We start from the raw sequence: 24704 nt of genomic DNA on the forward strand, positions 1-24704 counted from the left end.
AATAGTGTGAGAGGTGTCTATTCAAAGGAAGTCAAACGCATTCCCTTTAAGGGATTAAGCGTATACAAACACACAATCATGTAGAAGGGGATTTCCTAAAAAAGAATGGTCTACAAAGGGACTTTCACTGCATGAAGAAGACATGAATTACCACAGGAAATATGTATTGTGTTTCAGAAGAGAGAAACCATCACATCTGAAGACTTAGGCCAACCTGATGCATCTTACCCTACACATGGAGACAGGTGACTCCTCCTGTTTTCCTACCATTGGACAAACAGTGAAGACCAATACACAAAGTCATCAAAATAAATTAATATGGAAACAAGATCTAAGGTTGCATTTGTCAGTGTTAATATATATATATATGTAATAAAAATATAAAACAGTTCACTGGGGGTGAAAAAAGCAACATTCCTGTACTGGGTGCCTTCACCCACTCCCTGCCAAAGGCCGCGCTGCCTCAGGCCTGCCATGCAGTGAGGGTGGTTCGTGCATGAGGTGACTTGGTGCCCTTGGCACAGTGTAGCTGTTGGGCTGGGAGGCCAGGATTTTTGTCCCTTCCTTGAGAACAACGTTGGGCAGTTTCGTGTGAGAGGACATTGGTGGCACACAGTGGGCTGGTGTCACCAAGCTCCTCGCAGGGTGGCGACCGTAGTCAGAGCCCTGGATGTACCTCAGTGCTGTAGTCTTTGAGGCTCTGGCTCAGTGTTACAAAATCCTGCAGATGGTATTAGGAAAATAATGATGTGGTATGTGGTTTTCTAGTGTGAAATGTGTAGCGCTCAACAGCTCTGAATAAAATTGTCATGCTGTATTTACAGTACAAGATGAGAAGAGGCAGCCATATGATAGTTGGGGTACAACACAAAAACAAGGAATGGGCTTATTTCAGTTTCTTGGAGCTAGTGGATCCTATGAAAGAAAGAAAAAGTGAGCAGTTGACATAATTTTAGTCATGAATTTACTTCCTTAAGAGAAAATGGGGACAACTACATCGGTTTCTCCCACTTGAAGACCCTTCTCTGTCCTGTCTGCTCTGCCTGTCACTTTCTTGAAGGTATTTTCTTCTTCAATCAGCAGGTTCTGTCAGACTAGCCCTTGTTCTCCTCCTTCAGTCCTTTCCTTAAGTCCATCCAGCAGAGATTTTTTCCCCCCATTGTCTTGTACAAAACCAAATGATGGCAGCAGCTCCTTTGCTTAATTCTGAAGTTGTCTGTTGCTAAATATTTATTCAGCTTAAACATACATATACTGATATCTCCTCTATTCCTTAACCCAGTTTTTCCTCCTCTTTAATAATCTTTTTAAATTTCTATTATGTTATTCTTTTGCTTGGTGAAAGAGCAGAGTTATTCAGTCTAGTTATGGTCAGATTTTTGCTTTCCTGTGATACAATTCTGAATATTTGTTTTCCAACTTCTTCCTTTCATCTCATTCTTGTGAGGGATACAGCGGGTCTATGGTGATTTATGTGTATGGCATGCAGTGTGGACCCCAACTTTTAAAATTATCTAAGTATCTTTATTTTTGATAGGTCTTCAGTAAGGCTGAAAACATTTGAGGATCTGGTCTTGGTTATTAGCATAGCCACAGCAGATTACATTACTTTAATTTGGTTGCAGTTTGTTGACACGATGTCAGAAAACAAGCAGAAGACAAGAAAATCATTCAGCAAAGCCTTTGCAATTTGGTACAGAGCACAACAACTCTCCATAGAAGGTTAGGACCTATTCATTGAAGAGCTTACCAAATCATTTTTGACTTGCAAGGTCAAAAACTCTAGGAAATGAACCACATAACAATCAAATTTGACAAGGACATTTTTGCTACAGAGATCTAGGGAGCTGTTTGCACAGAACAAGCATCTGCCTGGAAGGCTGCAGAAGATGGGAAGAATATGTTCTGGGGGCTTTATGATGGCAAAGCTTTGCCAAAATAGTTATCTATGCAGTCTTTATAGCATTTGGGGAATGGCAAATCCTTTGAATTTAATCTTTGCCTTGAGTTCTGAATTTTACTGTAAACTCTGAACAATATTTTGGTAAAAAGATCACATGTTTACAGACTAGTAAGGGGAAGCGTTATACCCAGACTGTGAGTATGTTAGTTACACAGTGTGAGAGGAGAATTGCAGACTTTGCTCTTCAAAGTTAATCAGACCTCACACTTGAGGAGACAGAGAGAGGAGAAGAGACAGCTCGCTTGGTACTAATGGCACCTGTGCCAAGAACTGTTAAGTTGCCTTGAGTTCAGAGAAATGTTGGCAGTAACACTGAACAGTGCCTCTATATTTACTGAGTGAAGAGACAAGAGAGAAAACAAGGGGGTAGTAAATCCAAGTGACCTATTTTTAAATGTAGAGGTCATCTCATTCATTTAGTAACAGCTTTTGTTAAGTGCTATTAGCTACAAAGAAGTGCTCAAAATTGACGTTTTTCTGGACACATTTGTCTCTGAGGAAAGTTGAAGACTTTTTTTGGCTCCTAACCTCAATATATGTCCTGTCACTGTTTTGAAGGAGAGCTACAATAAGCTAGTGAAGTCAAGCAGAAAATACCGGGCATAAGTGAGAAAGATATCAAGAAATCCAGTGTTTCTCCACATAGCTAAAATAGACCAACACTGTATCCTAGTTGGGAAAAAAAAAAAAAAAAAAAAAAAAAGGGCTGCTTGTTATGTCAGCAGGACAAGATGTGGAATCTACCAGGAGAACCAAAGCAGAGACAAATGTTAAACTGCCTAGCTTTTTGATGTCAAAACAAGCTTGCATTCAATAATTGAGTATGAGACTGACTTAATGAGGTAGGTGATAGCCATATTTCAGGTTTAGTGGTTCTCAGGTTAGTAACAGCAGTGGAAGGACACAGTTAAGACTGGAGACAACAAGGCTGTTTTTAGAAGCACTAATACTAGGGCATTGATTAGAAATAAAGATGCCGTTCTCAGGTAATGAGTATCTTAGCCAACAAGTGTAATTCCCAATGTTTTGAGACAAGACTGGGCACCAGAATTTAGGCTCAAAAGCTTATTTAGGAGCATGTCTATTCTAAGCAAGGGAAAAAAAAAAATGTAACTACTTTCCTGCTTGAGGAAAGAGAAAGGGGGATGTCTACTGTGAGATTTTCTATGGCTAAGTGGGAACTAACTGCCTGCTCCTTTGGACAGGGAAAAAGGAAGAGCTAGCTACAAGAAGTCTGGAAAACTGCAAGCAGGTCCAAGGAAGGAAAAGACCAGCACTGGCAGTTATTGGGGGAAGAAGGAGACATCCAGTAGGGCTGGGGCCAGCTAGTGTCTAGAGGATGTAGAAACCTCTCAACCTGCTACTTTAGTCCCAAGCAGGGCTGCAAGAATAGGGAAATAATTCCATGCCATCAGCAATCCAACAGCTCATTATACAAACCTCAGTTTACTTCTAAGCCAAGGGATACAGCTGTGGCTGGTGGCATAACACACACAAGTTCCATGCATGTGATTGAGACTCCAACCTTGACACCACTTTTTGTGAAAAGAAAATGCTGGCTGTTGATTTTATTTGGAGGAAAGAGAATACAGTAGAGTATTGTTACCCCAACCCTCTGAAAGAAGTATTATGGAATGAAAGATTACTTTTATGTGGTATTTTCTTCTGCATAAAACTTGCAATCAACATTTCAACTATCAGTGAATGTATAGATATTTTGGTCTCACTGAAGGCTTTGTAAAAAATCAGCAATGCAATGATCAATATTTTTGAAGAGACATTAAAGCTGTCTTGATATGTTTGGCATCCTTGGTTTATTGAATTTGAGATTTAAACTAATCCATCAATATTTAGTAATCTGCCATTTACAGCTATTAAACCCTCACATGCATTCATCTGTGGAAACTAATGCTGACTAGTTCTGCTAAAAATTGGATATTGCAATGGAAGCACATGTAACAGATTCTCTTGACCTCAATGAATGTAAAATATTGCTGGAGTTTTAGTAATACCCACTGGGATGCAGAAAAGCATTTCTGCTGGTATGCTAAACTGTTCTGTGATCAATAAAAACTGTATGAGAACATGAGACTAAATAAATAAAACTGTCCATATAATTAATGTATTCTCTTCTCTAGGAGTATTGCATTGCCCTTCTCTAGCTCTGAACTTCCCTACTTTCACTGCACTGCTGTAGCCATTTCAGGTTTTTTGTTTGTTTGTTTTGTTCTGTTTTTGTTTGGTTGTTGTTTTTTGTTGGTGGTGGTTTTTGTTTTTTGTCCTGCATTCTCCCTTGTAGGTGATTTGTAGGGTGTCATGGACAGAGGGGGGAGAGAAACAATATTACATTTTTGTCAAAATTCACTAACCAAACAGATAGATGTAGGCAGAACTACAAATTAACTAACCAAAACTGATAGATTAGCTCTTACCCATGACCTGCAGAAATACCAATGGGATGGGAAGGAGACCTTGTGCTGCCCACAGCCTGGTATTCTCTGCACCTGCTTATTCCAGCTGTCCAGTTCATTGAAATCCAAAGCACTTCTGATGCAGAATCCTAAATGTGCCAAAACCCCATATTATGGAAAATGATGTTTCCCAGTAAAAATATTCATGTCCTTTCCCTTCCCCCTTACATTTCCACTGACACTCCTTGGCCAGTCATGTATCTTCACCTATGGGCAAAGGAGTGAATGAGTGAATTGCCTTTGCTACTCAGCATATCAACTCCGGAAAATGATGCTCTTTAATGATATTTTACCTTTGGACTTCTGCATAGCAGAATGCAGTGAAAATTCGCACAGTATCAGATGAATGTCACCACCAAAACAGCTGATTTCCAATGTGAGTTTAATCAGGTGGAAATGGCCAAGTCCAATTAGATTGTCGGTGCTCATGGGTGTAGCAGCCCCACGCTGGTTCAGTGTGGCCCAAGCGGCAGCTGGCTGGGGAGAAATCACAGCAGCAGGGTGTATGACCAGAAGCAGAGTACACAGACTTGCAGCGCTAAAGGCAGCGCTGGGTTTTCCGAACTTCACTGCTGAAAATCCTTAGGTTTTAGAAACATCCTAGAATAAATACAGTACTTATTCTTAATTCACAGCAGCTACTTTGAAAACTCTTTTACATATCTCTAAATGAATGTATATCCTGCATTAAACATGAAATTATCTGCTAACATCTGAAACAAAGGCCACTGAAGAGTGGAAAATACTGTTAATTTACTGTTGAAAATAGTTTGTCAAATCCTAGTATAAGGTCTTCAAAGGTTAAACAGCTACATTTAAAGTAATTTGAAGAGATTCGTGATTGCTGTGAGTATTCTGGAAGCCCTTGGCATGATGAAAGCTAAAATTTTGCCTTCTTAGTTTTACAGTGTGAAAAAAAATCTGAATTCAGTCTGTTGCTATCTATGTGTTTATTTTTGTAGTTATTGTATCACATAAATAGATTCTCTGGGGAGGAAGAGCTGCTATTTTGAAAAGATTTATACCTCTGGCAAACTGAGAGCAAGCAAAGGTGGGGAAACAGGGAAGTTTCTGTTACAGGGATTTCAAACTGACTAACTGTGTAACAAAAAATATAACCTGAGAAGATGAAAAATATGTAAGTATTGCACATTAGACTGGACATTACACAGTTTCTTTATTTCAATGTCCCATAAAACCAAACCAAACCAAACAAACAAACAAAACCAACAAAACACACCATGAACACTGTCTGGGTTTTGCTTTTGAAACACTACATTCAAAGAGCACGAATTGTGTGGCACTTTTCCTGCAGGAACATAAGGCAGTCAGGGTACAACTACTTGTGCACACAGTGTATACACAAGTATGTAAACAATCCCCACTTCTTTCTCAATAGGCCTGCTCTTTCCTGGTGTTTTCCTGAAAAAAAGGTCTTGAACTACATGGTGTCAGACCACATATACATTTACTGCAGTCTGTGTCCTCTGCTGGGTTATTCCATTTCTCCTTCACTTACCATAGGGAATGGGTGAAGGAAGCTTCATTCTTCTCTCTGTTTTAGGAACCAACTTTGGTTTACTGAAAGAGAGCAGAAGTTTATCCTACATCTCCTGGAAACTCTAGTTCAACATCTAAGTCTGTTCCTGCACATACAAAACTTAGAAAAAATCATGCCACCTAGATGAAGGCATCTACATGAGGTGCCTCCATACTTAGCCTCCCATGGTCCCTGTGGGGAAAGTGGAGAGAGACAGCCCTCTAGAGGTGCCTTTTTTGCCCTATAGAGATATTATTTAATTTCTGTAGATGCCACAGAAGGAAACATTATGAATCAGTGTTCCCATTCAAGTATTTCAGTTAAGAACTGAAAATGTAAGAGCATTAAATTTTCCCAAAGATCTCAAACAGAAATTCCCTCACCAAGATTTCTGTTCTCCAAGCACTTGTACAATTGCTGTAAGATGTCTTTAGCCACTTTGCAGGGTAATTTTAAAACCTATTGCAGACACAAGACTTACACATGCCTTTACCAGCATCCTCAGTTCTAGTCTCCAACTTCAGGTCTTTCAAATACATGAGGAGGCCTTAGTGACCAGGTAGGGGCAATGTGTGAACAAAGATTTTTTAGGGAACCAGCCAGCCTCATTATAAGGTTTTCCAATGCCAGGGGTGGAGAATGGTGAAGTGAAGGAGTATATTGTTCTCAAACACTTTTATCTATTCTGTATTGTCTATGGCCAGATACTAAAAGACTCTCAGTTTAAATTTAGGTGTCTGAATTTCTACTGAAACCTACCTTAGAGACTGAAGCTTGGTTGCCTCCATATATCATGGCCTGTGGACACTAAGTTTGGGGATATGAAAAGTTTCTGATCTATTTATGAAATACCATATTTACAGGCATGTAAAAATGCAGATAAGTTTTATTTTGTAATAATGATAAATTTTAGTTCTATTTCCTATCTTAATGGTCAGTAGTTACTCTTTGTTATTCCTTGTGTGAACAGTGGATCTTACAGAGCAAGACAAATCATAAAAGGCCAGGTGAAATTAATTTGACATTCATCTTGCACTGATAGAATGGAGCAAGATGTCAAGAACGTGACACTGAAAAGAAAGAGAAGAATGATAAAAATTGTAAATCTTACCTCAAAGGCTCAGGAAGTTTTTTCTTCTTTGCCAACATGACTTGAATGCCCAATTGACTTAGACTGAAAGTTAGGCTTCGAGATGCACATGGTGTCTTGAAAAATACAATCTCCATTCTTAAAGTTTTGATAAGCATTAAAAGCCTTAAAGAAATGTACAAGCATGAAACATTGCCAGATAATTGCTTATTCTGGGAAGGAAATAGTGATCTGGTGTATTGCCATGGCCTGGCTACACATAAGTGCTTACTCTTAACGTGTTATACAGTAGAAGAATGCAGGGGACCGATGCAGTTCTCACTCAAGTTCAGAAAAAAACTTTACACTGTCTCCAGTGAAAACTGGACAGAAGCCTTGATTCTGAGATAAGAGGATGGACTTTCTCACCAAAGGTGAAAAGGCAGTCTGAGTTGTAGACAACTTGACTTTAGTTTTTTCTTTTTGTGGTTTTTCACTTAGTAGCTGCCCTTGTAGGCTTTTATCGATTCTAGGAATCCCATGAGTCAAGAACATTCATGCTGATTTTCATGGAATGGACTGAGAAGTTTCAAGAGATGCTGTGAGAAGCACTTTGTGCCTCTGGCTAAAATCTGAAATACAAATCTACAGGAGAATAGGGAATTAGGCTAAGAAAAAAAAAAAAAAAGAAAAAAAAAGAAAAAAAAAAGAAAAAGAATGATACAACAAAAACAAACAAACAAACAAACAAAAAACATGGCAAGAGCAACAAAAAAAAAACACAATCTCTGAAGCTGTGGCCTATTACATTTTATCCTCTGTAGAGAGAAGAAAGAATTCTACTTAGACATCTCCAGTTGAAAGGCATGGAAGGAGTGGATTGGAAATAGATATAGATGGGTCTAAACAATCACTTTTCTAGAAAAGGAATAGAAAGTTCATCCTGTTCACACTAACATGACTTACCTTAAGTCATCATTGGTTTAAGAAGAACCTCATTAGATGTTTATTACTTGAGAAAGAAATCTCATATACACAAAGCTTAAACAAACAAACAAAGTGAAAGATAAATACAATATTTATCTATCCACTCATTTATGAAGGCCTCCATCACAGCAACATCTGAGCATCTATGGATCCTGTCCAGTCCTTCAAAACCTCCACATAACATTCTGCAGTTTCTCTTATTTACTCTTAATGGATACTATTATTTCCTAGCACACATTGTTTCAGACTGAAGCTTATAACCTCTTGTATGTTGTTACACACACACACAGCTGTACATGCACTATATTAGTATTTTGAGAGACCAGTGGAAAGAAAAGCAGTACTACAAAAATGAATGGAGTTACTTTTTCTTTGATCAGATCAAACAGCAAACAGTGTGAATCTGAGTAGACAAAGAAGCTTGTTATTCCATTTTGGGGTGAGATTAACTGCTAAGTAACACTAAAGCTTGCACAATGGTCTAGAAAACTGCTATCATACTGAAAGGATAATAAAATGTTTTGAACAGAAATCCAAACAATGGTGAATAATGAATATCTAGAGATCTATAATTCTGACAAATGATTTTCTTTGGGGCTATGTGCTAGTATTACATGCACATATACATGCTGAAAATACTGCAGTACTTGGCATGATTTATATGCTTTATAAAATGCCTCATAGTAGTACAAAAATAGAATTACACCAGGTGCATGACAAACAGACATGCTACTTTTAAAGACTCAAGTAAGCCAACTGGAGTGGGAGCCAATGAGAGCAGATGATCAACATATTTATTTTGAAAGCAGCCAGAATGCCTCAACCTTCTTCAGTCACAACCATCTAAACTAAGTCACGGTAGCCCCAGATTCAGCTAATCCTAGCTGTGACTCTGGTAGCAGGTGAAAGTTTAGAGTCAACATCTCATTTTTCAGGACTCATATCTTTGTTTGCCTTCTCTGTCTGTGGCCAGGTAAACATAGGTCTTCCCAAAACCATGGGCTAAGTTCAAGTAACTTGATGTCCATATTAATACTCAGAGAAATCCACAGATCCTGTACCAGTGGCACCAAGCTCCAGGAACACAAGAAATTAAGCCAGCAGCACAAAGAAGTGTGTCAATACAAAGCCCATGATTTGGGGATGTAATTCTTTTGGTGGAGTTGAAAGATGAATATGACTCCTCCTGTCAGTAGAGAGGGGTCTTTGACAGAGGTAGATTGCTGCTCTGAATTAAAACTGGACATTCCTTCACAGTAATCTTCTCTAAGCAAAGGAATATATATTTGAATCTTGGGATTCAAATTTTAGGTTTTACATTAAATGCTCAAGAAATAGATGCTAAGATCAAGGAATTTTAACTCGTCCAAGGGAAGAAATTTTACAGAACAGTTCTTTTAAATATAGGCTGGGTGGCAAGGAAAATCATCATCATAATATCAAAGTATGGTCAATGGTAGAAAACAGGGGAACAGGGTAGGCATATAACTGGTGAGAAACAACAATTTCCTATAATCTAATTCTAGTGCCAGAGTAACTAAGACTCAGCAAAATGGAAATTGTGCTGATGTAAAGTTATCATTATGTAAAGGTTTTAAGGGACAAAGTAAATGTCCTGTCTGGCACCATCCATAAGGACAATGTACTGTTGGGTCAGTTTGATATCTTGTCTTTCAGAATTTACGGATGGTGGAAGCATTTGCTGATAAACATTTTAGGTGACTGGGAGTGTCTTGTAGAGAATCAAATAACTGCATCAGACAGGATTGGAGGAGAGATTCAGATAGGAAGAGAGAATAGTGCAAGAAACTAGTAGACATGGAAGTGACACAGGAAAAACAGCGATGCAGGTTTTATGCGAGTAGAGAAAAAATTTGGGACTGTGATAGTCAGATGATGTATAGGAATCAGACAGCTCTCATGGAAGTATCTAAACCATGAGGCAGTGATTCTACCTTGAGAACAGGTGAGCATGAAGAAAAAAAAAAAAAGTAGAAAAATGGAAAGAAATATGAAGGAGAGGACTTGCACACAACAAGTAGAGACGTAGAGGTACAGAGAGACTAACAATGCGTAAAGCTAACCTTGCTCAGACACTCAGAAAGCGAGAAGTCAATGTGTGTTTAAGGTCATGTGCTGTGTTGGCTATGAGAAAGTTATCAAAATGTAGACCCATTTAATGATGTGGATCTATCCTGGAACTGTGATAGCACACTGCTGTCGATTTGCATTTTAATGAGTCATAATAAAATATAATATGCGGATGTAATCTGTGCACAAATGCTTGAGGAAATGAGAGACTGACTAACAACCATTGCATAATTTCAGCAAGGAAAAGTTATTGCCCAATTCAGATGTCAAAACCAGGCAAATAGAGATGCCTTGGTCCTACTAGGTTAATGTTCAATTTGTTCTATTACCATTTCAAACATCAAGGAACACAAGCAATAATATTTCTGATTTGGATATTTAACCTTTATTCCAGTAATTTCTCTTCCAGATGAAATGAAGTCTAGAACAAAAGAAATCTGAGTGAGGGTATGGATCTTCACCTAATTCTGTGGTTAGGCAAGGATCTTCACATAATAAATTGGGAAATATTTTCCTTTAAATCAATATTTCCAGAACTAAAATATCTTTACCATAGACCTTTAATTTCTAATTTATTGAACACAGCCACATTCCTTTAGAATAGCAAATAGTAACGCTAAGAAGGTATTTTTTTTTCAATAAGCAAATGCCAATTTATTGAGACCAAAGTGTTTCTCAGAGAAGTCTACATTATGACCACAGCACAGGAACCCCTCAGATGAAGTTATCTCAGGTCAACTACCAAGAAGAATAAGAACATCCTAACTGGAAAAAAAATAAAATTAAAAAAAAAAAATGAAACAATCCAATTTCTTTATCTTTTTCACCATATTTTATTTCTATGGTTCATCAGAGTCGAAATGGATTTTGAAATCTGTTTTCCATACCATTGACAAAGGTTCTTTTTTAAATGTCTTTCCTTGCACAATGATATTTATTGTTCCCCAAAATAGCATGAAGAGAAGAGAATATAAAATATCAAATCAGGGAATGGATAGTTGGGTAAAGAGGGAATTTAAGACAAGCAGACATTAAGCACGTTCCTCTGACTTCAGGAGTGAGCCCTTTTCAAGGACAAGGGAAAACAAAATGTACAATTTAGCTTCATGGCGGTAGGTGTAACATTTTAATAGCTGGCAGGCTGCCTGTATCTGATGCACTTGTTCAAGTAGGCAGATGCCGGATTGGATAAATGGAAGGGCATCTGAGGACACGGAGTCTAGCTCCTCGCTGCATTTATTAGCACAATATCTCACCAACTGCAGAACGTGGGAAGAAAGTTCTCTGGATGTTAAGAGAGGCATTATACTGACAACCGAGGTGGAGGGTTTTGTGGTGATTAATGGAAACTAAAATCACAGAATAACTGAAGCTATCCTATGTCAAACTCAAGTACTGCTTTTAACATTCACTGGGGTAAAAGCCTCTCTCCCCCCAAAATAATCTCACAGTTAACTCACACAAATTATGCTCTCACGTGGCTAACCTTATACTATCAAATTCTTTATTAGCAGGACATTTTAAAGATAGTTTTTTATGCACACTTTCATTTTTATATAGAAGTCAAATACATATATATATATTTTTTTTTCCATAACTAGGTGTAGTGGATAGCATGGCTGATGAGAGACCTGCAAGTCCATATTGCCATGCTCCCTGTTACCCTGTAGCAATCAACAGAATGACAACAAGAAAGCTCACCATTTTCTAAGTGGAAAGATGTTAGATTTTCTTTTTTGTTCAGTGTGTTTTAGGGCTGACATTAACTTTCCTCTCACCCAAATCACTGGGGATATGTTTTTTCTTAAAAAAAAATGGGAGAGACTATTGGTCTGGGAAGGATTCCTCATACAAATTTGGTTGTGTGCATTTGAAAAGCTAGCTTTCAAACAGGATGTGTTCCTTCAGGTTTTGATGGTGGCACACCACACATTTTAGTTAAGTATGCTCTTACTCTATGTAAGAAGTACTGCAAGAGAAAAGCTCCAGACATATATCAGGGTTCCTAAGGAACGATAATCTGATTTGCAAAACTGCAGAGCTTACATTGGAATGAATTACACTCGGGGAGGGTGCAATGCCAGTCGCACAGGTACAAACCATGTATTGGAAAGCGTATCCTCAAATATCTGTTGCTGCCATGAACAACGTCACAGGTGTCCATGAGTCAGCACTGCAGTTCGTGTTGTTTTAACGCAGAGACCAAGCCAAGAACTTCTGCAAGAAAATACCGCAATGTGCAGCTGCAGCGTGTGCAGGGATCCTCCCGCCAGGTCCCGAAATGAGTTAATAAGAAAAAAAGGTGTATTTACACATGCAGCCCCGATTCTTTTTTTTTTTTTTTTTTTTTTTAATTCTTTTTAGGGGGGTGTGGGGGTGAGTAATGACTGCTCTCTGCTACTTGCCAGCAGAGGCTGGCAGCACTATGGCAACCGGGTTGCTAAAAGGGCGGAGGGGAGAAGTCTCTTAGCAACGGGAAGCTTCAGACAGGCAAAGGCTGGTTGAAAGCACAGCATTAAAAAAAAAATAAAATTAAATCAACAAAACCACCAAAAACACGCCCCAAAACCAAACCCACCATTGCCATCGTCAGACAAGATGACACGATCGAAATACAGATCTCAAGAGCTGAAGATTTAGAAAAAAAATATATCCAAAAAACAAACCCAACAAGGTATGGCAAAGCCAATACAAAAATTAAAAAAAAAAAAAAAAAAATCAGCCAGGAGGGGCTCGGTGGGTGAAGCTCCCAGGCAAAGCCCCCCTGGGCTGGTGGCACCCAGAGCCCACCATCATCAGGGCCGCTGCTCCTTGGGGAGGCGGAGGAAGCAGCGCCTGCGTGGCCTTGCTCCCATGGTTAGTATTTATAGCCCTTCTCCAGCACGATAAGGAATCTACGGGCAAGGAAAAGAAAGAAAATAATAATAGGAAAGGTGCACCAATTCAGATTTTTAGTAATAATTTTCCAAAGATGTTTTTCCAGTGCTCCAGGCCCCCCTAGCACTTCATTAATAATGCCGTAAAATCCCAGCAACATTACATTAATCACGCCGGCGGGAACCCAGCCAGTCAGGCACCTCTTTTTCAGCCCTCCATCCTCAGCCTTCTCTAAGCACTGTCTCAAACAGACGTCTTTCACTGCATGCTTGGAAAGTTGCCCAATTTGCGCTATTTTGGACTAACAAAGGGACAATTTCATCCAAAGACACAGAACCCCCACAGAGCTGCTGCCCTCCCCCTCTCTAGTGTAATGGGGGCTGGGTGTTTCTGCTGACCATTGCCCAGGCAGTAAAAAAAAAAAACATGAAAGGAGAGCCTAAGCTGGCCTACCCTTCCCTTTTAAGCCTACCTGGAGAGGGATGGGGAGCGAACAGAGGTCTACAAGTATCAGGAGCCGTAAACTTCTTGCAGAGTGCCAGGGCCAGCAACCAAGCTGCTAGGTTCTGTCATGGGGTTTGCTTTTGTTTCTTCAGCACAGAGAAATGAATTTACTGTTGGAAAAACTGATTAAGCAAAAATCAAAATTGGCACTCGGAACTTGTCAGTGACGTCAAATGTCAGCGTAGACAAGTAGAAGCTGGGCTGGAAGACAGATCTGAGTGACATAGGTTTATTCCAGCCCAGCAACCCCACCAGTGGCCCAAGAAAAGATGTTCCCTGAGCTGCTCCTGTGCTGTGGTTGGCCACCATGGCCAGTCCTGCCCTGATGTCCACCTGCCCCTTCGCACAGGCAGCCAGCTCCCCTGCTCTGTCCTCGCTGCCTCCTGAGAGCTGAAGCCTTCCTGGCTGGACCAGTGTTTTTAGGGCTTATGATGTTACAGGATTTTGCGTTGGGTTTACCAGAGCCATTGTCTCCCCGGTAGATAATGCTGACTAAATTGATACTTTACAAAGACACAAAGGAGTCAGCTTGTGACTGATACACAATACTGGTTAACAAGGCACACACAATGGTGGTATTAGTGGGAGGAAAGAAAAGCTCAACTTTCTGTCAGTCATAGGTTCATTAGAAAGTAAAGAGTTGCTAGCAGGCAGAAAAGTCCTTTAGATGCATAAAAAATGGTACCAGCTCTAAAAAAAAATAAAAAAGTAAAAATTAATCTTGCTTTAATGCTGATGGAACTAACTCCAACTGTCTTCCCTCAAGTAGCTTTTTTAATAGAATTCTGAAATACTTACATTAAAAAATGACATCTATGAAAATCCCCTTTTTCTTCATTAAAAATGCCCTCAAAACATCTTACATACACTTTGGCCAGAGATTGATACTGTCAACCTGAAGCTTCCTGAGGAATCTCACACATTACTGTATAACACTAATGACCAATAAAAGCTTCTAGAATTATAAGTGAGAAATAATGTGAAGGGTACATTATCTTTTCATTTTGTCTCTTCAGATTCTTTTCTAGAGTTCGAGGAGGTCTTACAGTCATAGGATGTGAGAAGAGATATATATCCAGTCGCATACACAGAAAACAGAGACAAGTGTCAACATACATGTAAATCCAACAAATAAAATGAAGGTGATTCAAAAGTTGTGGATAAGTATTCAAGATTGAGCCCAAGTGTCAAAAGGTTTTAAATGAAAGAAATTGTGGCTAATTTTTGCAGTCAGTCTGAAAATTTTTCTTCCAAAGAAGTTCAGTGATTCTTGGATTTAAAAGTCTGAGAGACTTGGTGGTGTGGCCAGCATGCCTAAATAGTGAGGTGTTTATTTAGTCCTTTTTTTTTTTTTTTTTTTTTTTTCTTTTTTTCTTTCAGACAGCTTTGTGCTCATCTGATGAGCTGACAAAGATTCCAGTGCAGACTGGGAGCTTGTTCCTTTATTGCTGTGTAGCATTTTTAGCTGCAAAGTTGCAGTTCTGTTTGTCTTGAAGCAGAATGGCAGAATGCAGCCCATCTCCCTCACATGATCCTACAACTCAAATAGACAAAGATTTTCACAGTCCTGTCCATGGAATAAAGTACTGCACTCCACCTAGGATGTAAGAACTGTGGTATCACTACAAACATGGAGATTCGCTCCTCTCCACGTGCTCACTCACCCTTCCTCTTGAAAAAAATCCCAAAGATATAGAAGTCCCAGTATTAAAAACATCTGTGTAAGATATATGAATATTTTGAAATCATAGACACTATCATTTACTGGGCTGCTGGCTGCCAGTGACACCAATAAACTACCAGGATTACTTTTGCCTTGATTTGGATGCCAGATATTGCAGCAAGCAATGTATGTGTTGGTGAGGACAGGAAAATGAATTTAATTATCATTAAATGGTAACTTTGGGGAAGAAGGTAGTGATAGGGTCTAATTTTAACATAATTCTTACCATGTGTTTGGTGTAACAGCGTTCTGCATTACACATGCCCCTAGAGGAGAAAGGAAAAAATATTGAAAAAAGAAACATGATATATGCAATTAAACATTGTCATAATAGATGCAACAGCAAGCTAGGATTGCTCAGGACACCCATCTTCTGGTCCTTACTAAATTCTGAGCATTTCACCTTGAAAGTTTTATGGTTGTTACCAGAAGTTTCTTGTAGTTAGAAAAGCCTACTGATTCTACATGAAGGTTATTATTATGGTTATCATCACTGGGAAAGCCTGCAAAGACAAATGTGTTGCCCTAGTACCATCTAGTGGAGGGAATGCATGACTGAGATTAAATGAAGATGCCTGCCTGCGGGTGATGGCGTCCTGCACCCAAAGAGCACCCACACGTCTCCTTGGGCTTTCCTCACCTTCCTCTGTGCTCACTTCACCAGTGCCCTCTCTGTTGCTGCAGTCAGATCCATTGCTGGGCACTCACCCTGTAAACGAATGCAGGAGTTGCAGAGAGAAGAAATTACAGGAGGTGGGAGCCAGGCCCAAAAGGTCAGTGTCAGGTGCTTGGAGAAAGATCGTGCAAGTCAGAGAAATAGTTGTCTTCAAGTTGCACACAGACTTCTTTAAGGCTTTCTCTCCCTGAGTCCCACAGAGATTAGTAAGCTACCTATGATGAAACAACTTTTAATAACACAGACCATCCAGCTTAAGAACATTTTGCAATTTTGTCTTGTTTTCTGAAGAAATTTATAGGCAAACCACACGTTAGTGCTGCCACCTGTTTCTTGTTTGACAGCAACCATCTGGACAGCAAATACTCTAAAGCCAAGAAAGTCATTGCAGTCTGCAAGGCAAGACAGAGAGCTGTAATTTAGATGCCCAAATGTCAGCCACAATATAAAGAATTATGTGCAGCCCAAGGGAGGGATGCATAAAATGGAAAGCATGCCTATGGCAATAAGCCTTGCATTAGAGGAAATTATGATTAAATATGCAATGTATGGGCTTGAATGACCTCCTATGCACCCTGTTTCTGTTTGGAGTGCTCTCTAGACGACAGAGAAATCCTTTCCACAGATTCAGCTGACTTCTTTCACACCCCCCAGAGAGCAGTGAGGTAAATAGTCCATGTACACAGCTTGACTTCAGCTGAATCCTGGCCCATCTGCTAATCCTACTCTCTCCTTTCCCTAATCTTCCTCCTCAGTGTCCCATTAGTCTTGCTTTTATCTTTTCCTCCTTATTCCCTTCTACCCACCTCTTAGTTTATTTAGTTCCCATTTTATTTTAGTAAGAATTAAAAAAATAAATAAAATGAAACAACAAAACAAAACAGAAAGAGCACTAGGAGAATTAAGGCCTATATCTCATTGTAACAGTGCAATGATCTGTACAACTAAGAATAAAATTCAATAGACAGTACAGGGCAGTAAGGCAAGAATTGGGAAAACATTGGAAATTGAAGCATATAATTTGCTTTTGGAAGGTGGATCACTGAGACAGGCAGAATAAAAAATAAATGATTTTTAGTGCTGCTTGACTAGCTGGCAATCCTCCCGTCTTCAGCCTGAGTGCTAATTTTTAAACTATGCAAAGTGTCTCCTGGGGCCACAGAGCTTATCTGGGCAATGAGACCCAGGGGAGGCAGGACAGGCTTTAATGATGGGCAATAAGCACAAGAGAAGTGCCTCAAGGTAGCAGTGAGGCAAACAAACAAGCCCTTATTAGCATTTCGTAAGTTCCTTATAATAGCAATGACCACATGGCTGCGATCAAGAGGACAATTACCAGTGACAAAAAGAGGAGAGAATTGCTATCAGACAACAAGGTAACTGATCGCTATAGCCTTGGCCCATAGCCATAGCACACACAAATTATGATTAGTAAGACAGATCCAAGATATTTTGGAACCAAACTTGTGTATCTGATGGTTTTGTCAGATGGAGTAGAAGGTCTTATTTGATTCTCCCAATGGCCACTCTGCCTCATCCCTGCTCCAAGGCTGTCTGACACAAACAGCCCCACATATCATGACGGGCCTGAAAGGAACCCCACAACAGACAGCTGTGGACTAATACAAGTTGAGAGAGGAGATCATCACAAACCTGCAATTCTAAGTACTGTTGTCCTTCTGCTGGGGTACATAGTAGTTCCAAGTAGAGAAGTTAACCTGAAGACTCTGCCCTGCAGATCTGAAGTAACTCTTACTCCCACCTGTCTCAGCTCAAGTGATCACACCTGTGATAGTGAATTAGAAGGCTTTCTTTCGGGTCCTTCAGGTACTAGTTCTCATGCATCTCCAGGCTTGTTTTCTCCTTAACTTCAGCCCCAGGAGTCTGTTCTCTGTCTCTGCTCAGCTAATTACCTTTGAACTGTCTCCACTGAGTTGGTTTACTTCACCTCACGTTCTCCAGACTGAACCAAATTATGCTCTCTCTAGAGGAGGACGGGGTGTGGGGAGCCCCAGACACAGCAAAAATCATCAGGAACAGCCATAATGAAAGTTCCTTTGCTTTTTCTCTTTTTGTTGACTACTGCCTTTGCACATTTCAGCAGATGTTAGTATCTTGAGAGTATTTTCTTCATAGCTGTGGCCTGTACTCCATCCTGCTGAGACAGGCAGACCTACCTGATAATTGGAGTCCCTCAGAGGACTTTAATTGGGCCTCCACCTCCTTCAGCAACAAGGGGCAATATGCCTTAAGCAGCCAGCCACCTGGTGGAGGACCTTCAGGGACGAGCCCAATGCCAACGTCCCCTGTAGTGTCTTGGTAGTCTGTGGAAATGTTCAAAAACTGGTGTGCTTATCTAGACGCTGAAGCTGAGCCTGCAGGAGAAGGGGAGGAGAGCATTCAAGTAAGCACAGGCGAAGGGAGGAGGTAGAGAGCAGGAAGAGCCCATCTGTCTCTGCCATGTGATGAGTCCCATGTCACTTCCCTGCTGTGTCGGTAGGCTGCACTGCCAAGTGAGTGGAGAGCCTTATGCTATTTCCAGTGCCTTGCTGGGAAAAGGAGAGGACATTTGAGATCAATAATAGAGCTTTGGCTTAGTTTGCTGAATGACTGCTGGTATGTGCCATGCTGCTCATTGGCAAGATCTGGGAATGCTACCAAATGAGCTCTGCTCACTAGCAGTTGCCTTTACTGGTCTTAGGCTGGCTGTAGTGTCCTGCACAAGACATTTGCTTTCATCTCCTAACGTGAGTGACTGAATGCAGCAGGTGGAAAACGCCATGTTCCTGCAGGAGCCTCAAGTCAGGGAGCCCTGCACAGGTTTAGAATAAAGGTTTCTCCCCAGCCTTGGTATTTTCCCTGCCTCTGTCCATCTGTCCTGAGTGGGGCACAGTGCCTTCCTTGTCCCAGACTGCATGCAGGAGTCTCCTCAGTCAAACCAGTTTCCTTAGAATTCTGTCCTGCAAGCACCACATCTGACCAGAAAGGCTTTCTCTGTCTCCAAGTGCCATGTTTGAAAGTGGAAGACTGCATGTCATGCAATGTCATCCCCTTGCCCTACAGAGACTGCAGGGTATTTAGGCTTGCCCACGTAGTTAGTGCTCTCAGCTAATTGTTCCCCAGCATTTGAAACACAGAGCTTCTGGGCTGGTTCCTCACTCTGGTATTTTCTGAAAAAAAAAAAAAAAAGTGGTAGAAATGGGGGAATGTTTTGCCCCTTCTTAAGCTCCTTGGACACTGAAATACAGACTAAGTCTGTAATAACATAATCCTACTATTCTTCATATAGCTCAGGCTTAGGACATCATTGTCAAACTCAGCCATCTTTCACAGGCACACTTGCACACTCCCAGAAGAATAAGGTTCAGCATTTCTGAAGAATAACTTATGTTAACTTATGTTGGTTTAGATCCATGACCTGCATTAATAAATACATTCAAGGCCAAGGAAAACATGTATAGAGGTGTGGTTCTTATATCTTCAATTTTCTTTTATATTTGAGGAGACTATGTTTTTTTTGTTGGTGGTGTTTTTTTTTTATGTTTGTTTGTTTTGTTTTGTTTTCTATCTAGAAAAGTTATAACGTGGTGTGCATATAGCTATGATATAGATGGAGTATTAGGAATTACCAGAAAGATCAAATTTACTAGGCATTTCAAGAGCTCTTAAAATGAAATAATAAATCAAACATCGTGGTTCTCTGTATGCCATGATAGCCAAAGTGACTACATGAAATTAATTCATAAGAGTAGAACCAGGGGAATTTGGCCAAACACCTATTTACCTTAAGGAAGAGTTAAAAAAATCAGTGGTGCTAAGGGAAAATATCAGATTGATCTCATGAAATGCTCATAGCCGATAGTAAAATCTACTCAGTTAAATGGATGACATCTGTGTATTTTGGCATTTGGCATCAACAGTTTTTGATATATATGGAGTCAGGAACAACATTTAAAACTGCAAAGCCTCCAGAAATCACAAAAGGGAATAAAAGAGAGTATGAGTTCACATGTTTCGGCAACTCATATTTCCTATTTGCAACTCAAACTTTCTGTGACTTTATGACAGAAACAAGAAGAGTGACTAAGTTATGATAGATTTTTGATGATAGATTTTAAAATAGATTATTTATTTATTTATTTATTTTGTCATTGGCAAGGATTAGGGAAGAAACAGGAGAAAATGGATGCAAGAGGTGCAGTGCCAGAATATAGCCCAACAGAGAGCTGTGATATGCATCTGGCCTACCACAGGTTTGCCTGAGTCTGGATTATCTCTATTATAACTGTGCAGCAGCATTGTAACATAAAAAAAAAAAAATACATTAAAAAAATCTTTCATCATAGTTGTTTGCTTTTGAAATGTGAACTTTTAGTAACTTGATTCACTCGTGAATCAAATATGAGTTGGTCTGATCTATGTTATGGAACACTCGTCTAACTTACATACCCACTGAAACATGCCCTACCTTACTTGAGGTAGGTTTAACTGACTTTCCTTATTTCTTTCAAAATTCTTTTTGCTAAATGGAAACAAAGAAAAATTCTATTTTGAGGCAGATTTGTTTGGAAAGAAATAATGAGCCAGTGGTATGGAGTATCATTTCTGTAAGGAAGATCGTATTGGAAGATGGTACTATTTACAGCCTTAACTAATGCAAAATGCTATTCCAAACACTGCTGAAGTGCAGTGGGTTTTCAGAGGAAGTCTGGTAACTATTTATACAAATCTGGCAACAATATGTAATCATTTTATACTTGTCAGAGAGCCAAGGGAATCCCACCAATGTTTGAAACTGCAGGAGGAATATGCCTATTCCCTATCTCAACTGAATTTGATACAGAACACTGAGGTCAATGCAGCTACTCTGGGAGGAAAAATCTAGGCTTTGAAATAAAGAGAAGTCAAGAATTTGGATTTTCTTGCTCTTGGGCTGATTGCTCTCCAAGAGCACTGTACCTTTTCTAAAATCCACATGTGGGACCCAAAAAGTGACCGTGCCTAAAACCTGCCTACATCTCGGTGCTGTCTGAATTGCTAGGTGCTTTTTTCCTTTGGGCTGGTAGTGGTTTTGTTGGCAATGCACAGCAGCAGGCCCAGCCGTGATCAAGTGGGAGGTGCAGAGCACTAGAGATCGGGTTCCATTAAGTGATGAAAGCAGAGGCATGCTACATCAGCAGATACTAATGGAGAAGGGGCACAGCCTTCTCACATCCCCCCATCCCCCTAGCCTCCTGGGAATGTCATTTGCTGGCCATGAGTTACTAATCATTTTCTAACCAACATTCAGTTTATGAAACAATTTCATACTGTTGCCTCTACGATGTGTATCAGAGATTTTTGGTTTTTATTTTCAATGGTAGACAAAAAAAAATATAACCAATAGGTATCTTTTTAGATAATTAATAATTGCAAAAAGGGGTAATTTTCTGGTGATGCTCAGCCAGCCCTTTCCAGCCCACGAGTACAGTTTCAAAATGGTCTTGCTGGCTTTGGGGCTTGCTATTTGTCTTGGCTGTCAGCTGCATCCTAGTACCCAGGGTCCACTGGAAAGTGCTGCTTGCCCTAAGTGCTGGTCCCTGTCATTGTCTGCAATCCCAAGAAGTGGGCTGGCAAGCTGTGCATCTCTCATTTGGAGAGGAATCTGGCATGTCTGAATGAGGCTGACCCATCTGAATGCCTACCACTCTTCAGGCAGCCAAAACGATTATTTTACATCCATCTCCTTTTCACTTAAAGCACAAGGTCAGCAGATCCCTATTTATTTTAGAGGCAAGAGGGCTGGTGGGCTGGTGCAAGCAGCCGAGCTTCCTGTAGGGCTGGAAGCTGCCAGCTAGCTCCCTTTACCAGCTTTTTGCAAGGTATGCAATGAAGCCAAACAGCACAGACATCGTCTCTTCGGGTGTCCTTTTGCTACCCAGGTCCATCAAAGGGCTTTCAGCTGCAGACTTAGGTATCATCTTTAGATGATTTAGGTATTTCGTTGGAATCCACAAGTGAGGATTGAATATGGCTTTCATAAGCCAAAACATAGGCACAATGGTTTTTGGCATTTAGACCTCTGTACTATCTCATTATAGACTGTTTTACAAAGAATGACCACTGAAAAAAGCTACATTGGCTGAAACTTTGCCAGTGAAGACTCCTTTTGAATTTCTCCTACTACCCTTCACCGTTCATACTTAGCAAGGAGCAACCAAGTAATGTACAAGTACAAAGTGTCAGTTTTCAAGGTCCTAAAATGATTTGACCTGAAATGTGACAACTGAACTGGCAATTAACAATTGGATGGATAACATCCGTGTGGGAACTAGCGATTTCTGTCCAACAGGAACCAAATTGCTACCCTGGTACGGTACTCACTAACAGTCCTGATACAAATACCAAATGTCTTAAACCTTTTTCTCTGAGTTGGGAAAGTACTTCATTTCCCCCCCACACACACACACAGAATTTAAGTGTTTAATGATTTTGACAGCTTTGATTTTTTCAAGACCAGCAGTAGTATACTTTATTTCTCTTTTTGTGCAGCTTTTAAACTTAAAGAGAACATTTAAATAAGTGTGTGGCTGACAATTGCACCCAGTCAGGGTTGCCTGAGAGGGATAAGACACATGGAGGAATCCCAGGCAATGTCTGGTACCCGTTTATTCCTTAATCCCACAATGCAAGTCTGTCTCAGATAGGTACCTGGATGTACACAGATGTTTGCTGACAACCACAAGCTGGTTGACAGTATTCAAAGCACCACAGAAAACTTTAAGAGAAATACAGTACCGATTTTCAGTGTTTTCTGAGGAAAAGACTGGATCTGCAGATGAAATTAGGCTCTAGAGTGTTCTGTGTTCCTCTGAATACCTAACATAAAATGTTTTAATGTTCATTGCAGATGAAGTGGCATCCAGGCTGCTATTATACCACATAATCACTAAGGAAGTGACTGGCTTCATTTTACAAGGACTGTGTGTAAGTTGTAACATCACAAATGACGCATCAAAAGAGCCTGCAATGAAAGCCTGATTAATGGCAACTCTTCGTTAATGGCAAAAAAATATCTTCCTGCTTTGCATTGGAAAGTTATGGATGGACAATCTTTCCAAAAGTCTGCAGAGATCGGATATTTTAGGAAGCAAATTATAAAAGAGATTTTACAAACCACCATGTGAAAATATTGACTGCCATAAATCTCTTCCAACACTCAGTGTTGTATACCTGCAATGAATAAACTGCATAGTCATACGTGGGCTTGGAGCTCGTGTTGTAAAAATGAGTAATGACATAGTAGCTGTGCTATACTTTATATACGATAATGAAACATTAATCTTGGGAAAAACAATCCTTCAAATCTGTAAGCTTTGAAGAAACCCTGCATGCATTGCATTTTTTTATATATATATTGAATTTACTAAAAAGTCAGTTGGACACTGCAATGGCACGGGGACAGACAAAATCTCCCTTCTGCCAGCTGAAAGGGTTTTATCGGGACACTGGATATATGAATTGCTTTGTTGAACACTTGGCACTAATGCCAGTTTTAGGTGCACAGAAAGAGGGGGGTGGCTGTTCTTTTTCATGATGTCTGGATAACTTTCTTGAAAGAGACACTCCATAAACAACTATCACATACAGCATTTAGTATGTAAAATGCTATTTCAGCAGTTAATTTAAATGTGATGTGGTTTCCTACAAATTCAAATGGTTGATTCTGGTTTCCATAAAGGATCTTTGTGAGAATATAAATTATAATGTACAATATATTTTAATACAATAGTTGATGTTCATTGTTCTTCTAAAAACTATCATGCCCCACCAACACTGCCGTAAAAGCTGCATTACCTTTGAGGTTTGTCAGCCTTTTAAGGTCACCTCTCTTCAAAGCTGAAAATGGTTGCTCACATTCAAGTCTTCCTGCCAGGAGGACTCCATTCATTAACTTGCACTTATATGGATGGCTATTTTACTGTTTCTTTAACTGAACTTTTATGTTGGCTGCCTGCTGCGTACTGAGCGCTGTGAGCATTTCAGAAAGTAGGTGCATGCTGTGAAGGCAGCCCTCCCTGTAAATAATGTTCCAATTAATACGACAATTATACAGCACTGCAGTATTTTATTGGTGTGCTCAGTTACTGCAGTGTTGGTCATAGCACAGTAGTTAGGATAGCATCAACGTTTGCTTATAAGCCTTTGTCTCCAGAAGCTCAGAAATTCATACCACTCTGAAAACTTGACATAGCGAAGAAGCAGAAAGTCATGTTTTTTACAGTGCTTTTATAGAAAATGGTTTATAGATTATTTGAGTAAAATTAAAATGAGAAGAGGAGATTTGTTTTAGAGTCTTTTTATATGAAATGCTTTCTACTTTATGAGTAGTAAGAGTAAAAACAGAATGGGAATGTATCTTCAGTTACATTTTAAAAGTTTACTATAACTCTCCAAAGGCATTTTAAACTGAAATTTCACAGGTCATTAGTCTGTTATATAAATGGGTCCTGGAACCACTGCAGAAGGAAGTGTGTAAGGTCCAGACACAACCCGTAAAGACCTGGACAGGAATTAGCTGCCTGACACAGAAAATCCTGCACACCCCCTGCTGCACTGCTATGTACCCCTGAGGAATAGGCACTTTAATTTTCTAGTTTAAAAGTCCCCAGGAGCCTAGGTTTGTGCTTCTGGGCCCAGATATTGTTTCTGCCTCAACAACTTGGTACCTACCTCGTGTCTTATCCCAAAAGAGCTGCGGGAAGTGATGGGTCCTTTGCCCTCTGGGCCCTGATGCTGTAAGGAAGGCTCAGACTGTGTCCTC

The 24704-nt window shown here is 39.9% G+C and overlaps 1 long non-coding RNA gene across 2 annotated transcripts; it reads right to left on the reverse strand.

Annotated features, from left to right (window-relative positions):
- Window positions 1–11969: 11969 nt before the first annotated feature.
- LOC118162753 lies at window positions 11970–17657 on the reverse strand. Of its 2 annotated transcripts, none has more exons than XR_004748607.1 (4): window positions 17555–17657; window positions 15934–16116; window positions 15452–15491; window positions 11970–12338 (listed from the first exon to the last, which is right to left on the reverse strand). It is a non-coding gene; the product is annotated as an uncharacterized LOC118162753 (long non-coding RNA). The 2 variants fall into 2 exon arrangements; XR_004748608.1 differs by having other exon boundaries at window positions 17571–17632.
- Between the last annotated feature and the right edge of the window lie 7047 nt (window positions 17658–24704).

The sequence above is a fragment of the Oxyura jamaicensis genome, chromosome 1 (genome assembly GCF_011077185.1).
Source record: "Oxyura jamaicensis isolate SHBP4307 breed ruddy duck chromosome 1, BPBGC_Ojam_1.0, whole genome shotgun sequence".
NCBI lineage: Eukaryota > Metazoa > Chordata > Aves > Anseriformes > Anatidae > Oxyura > Oxyura jamaicensis.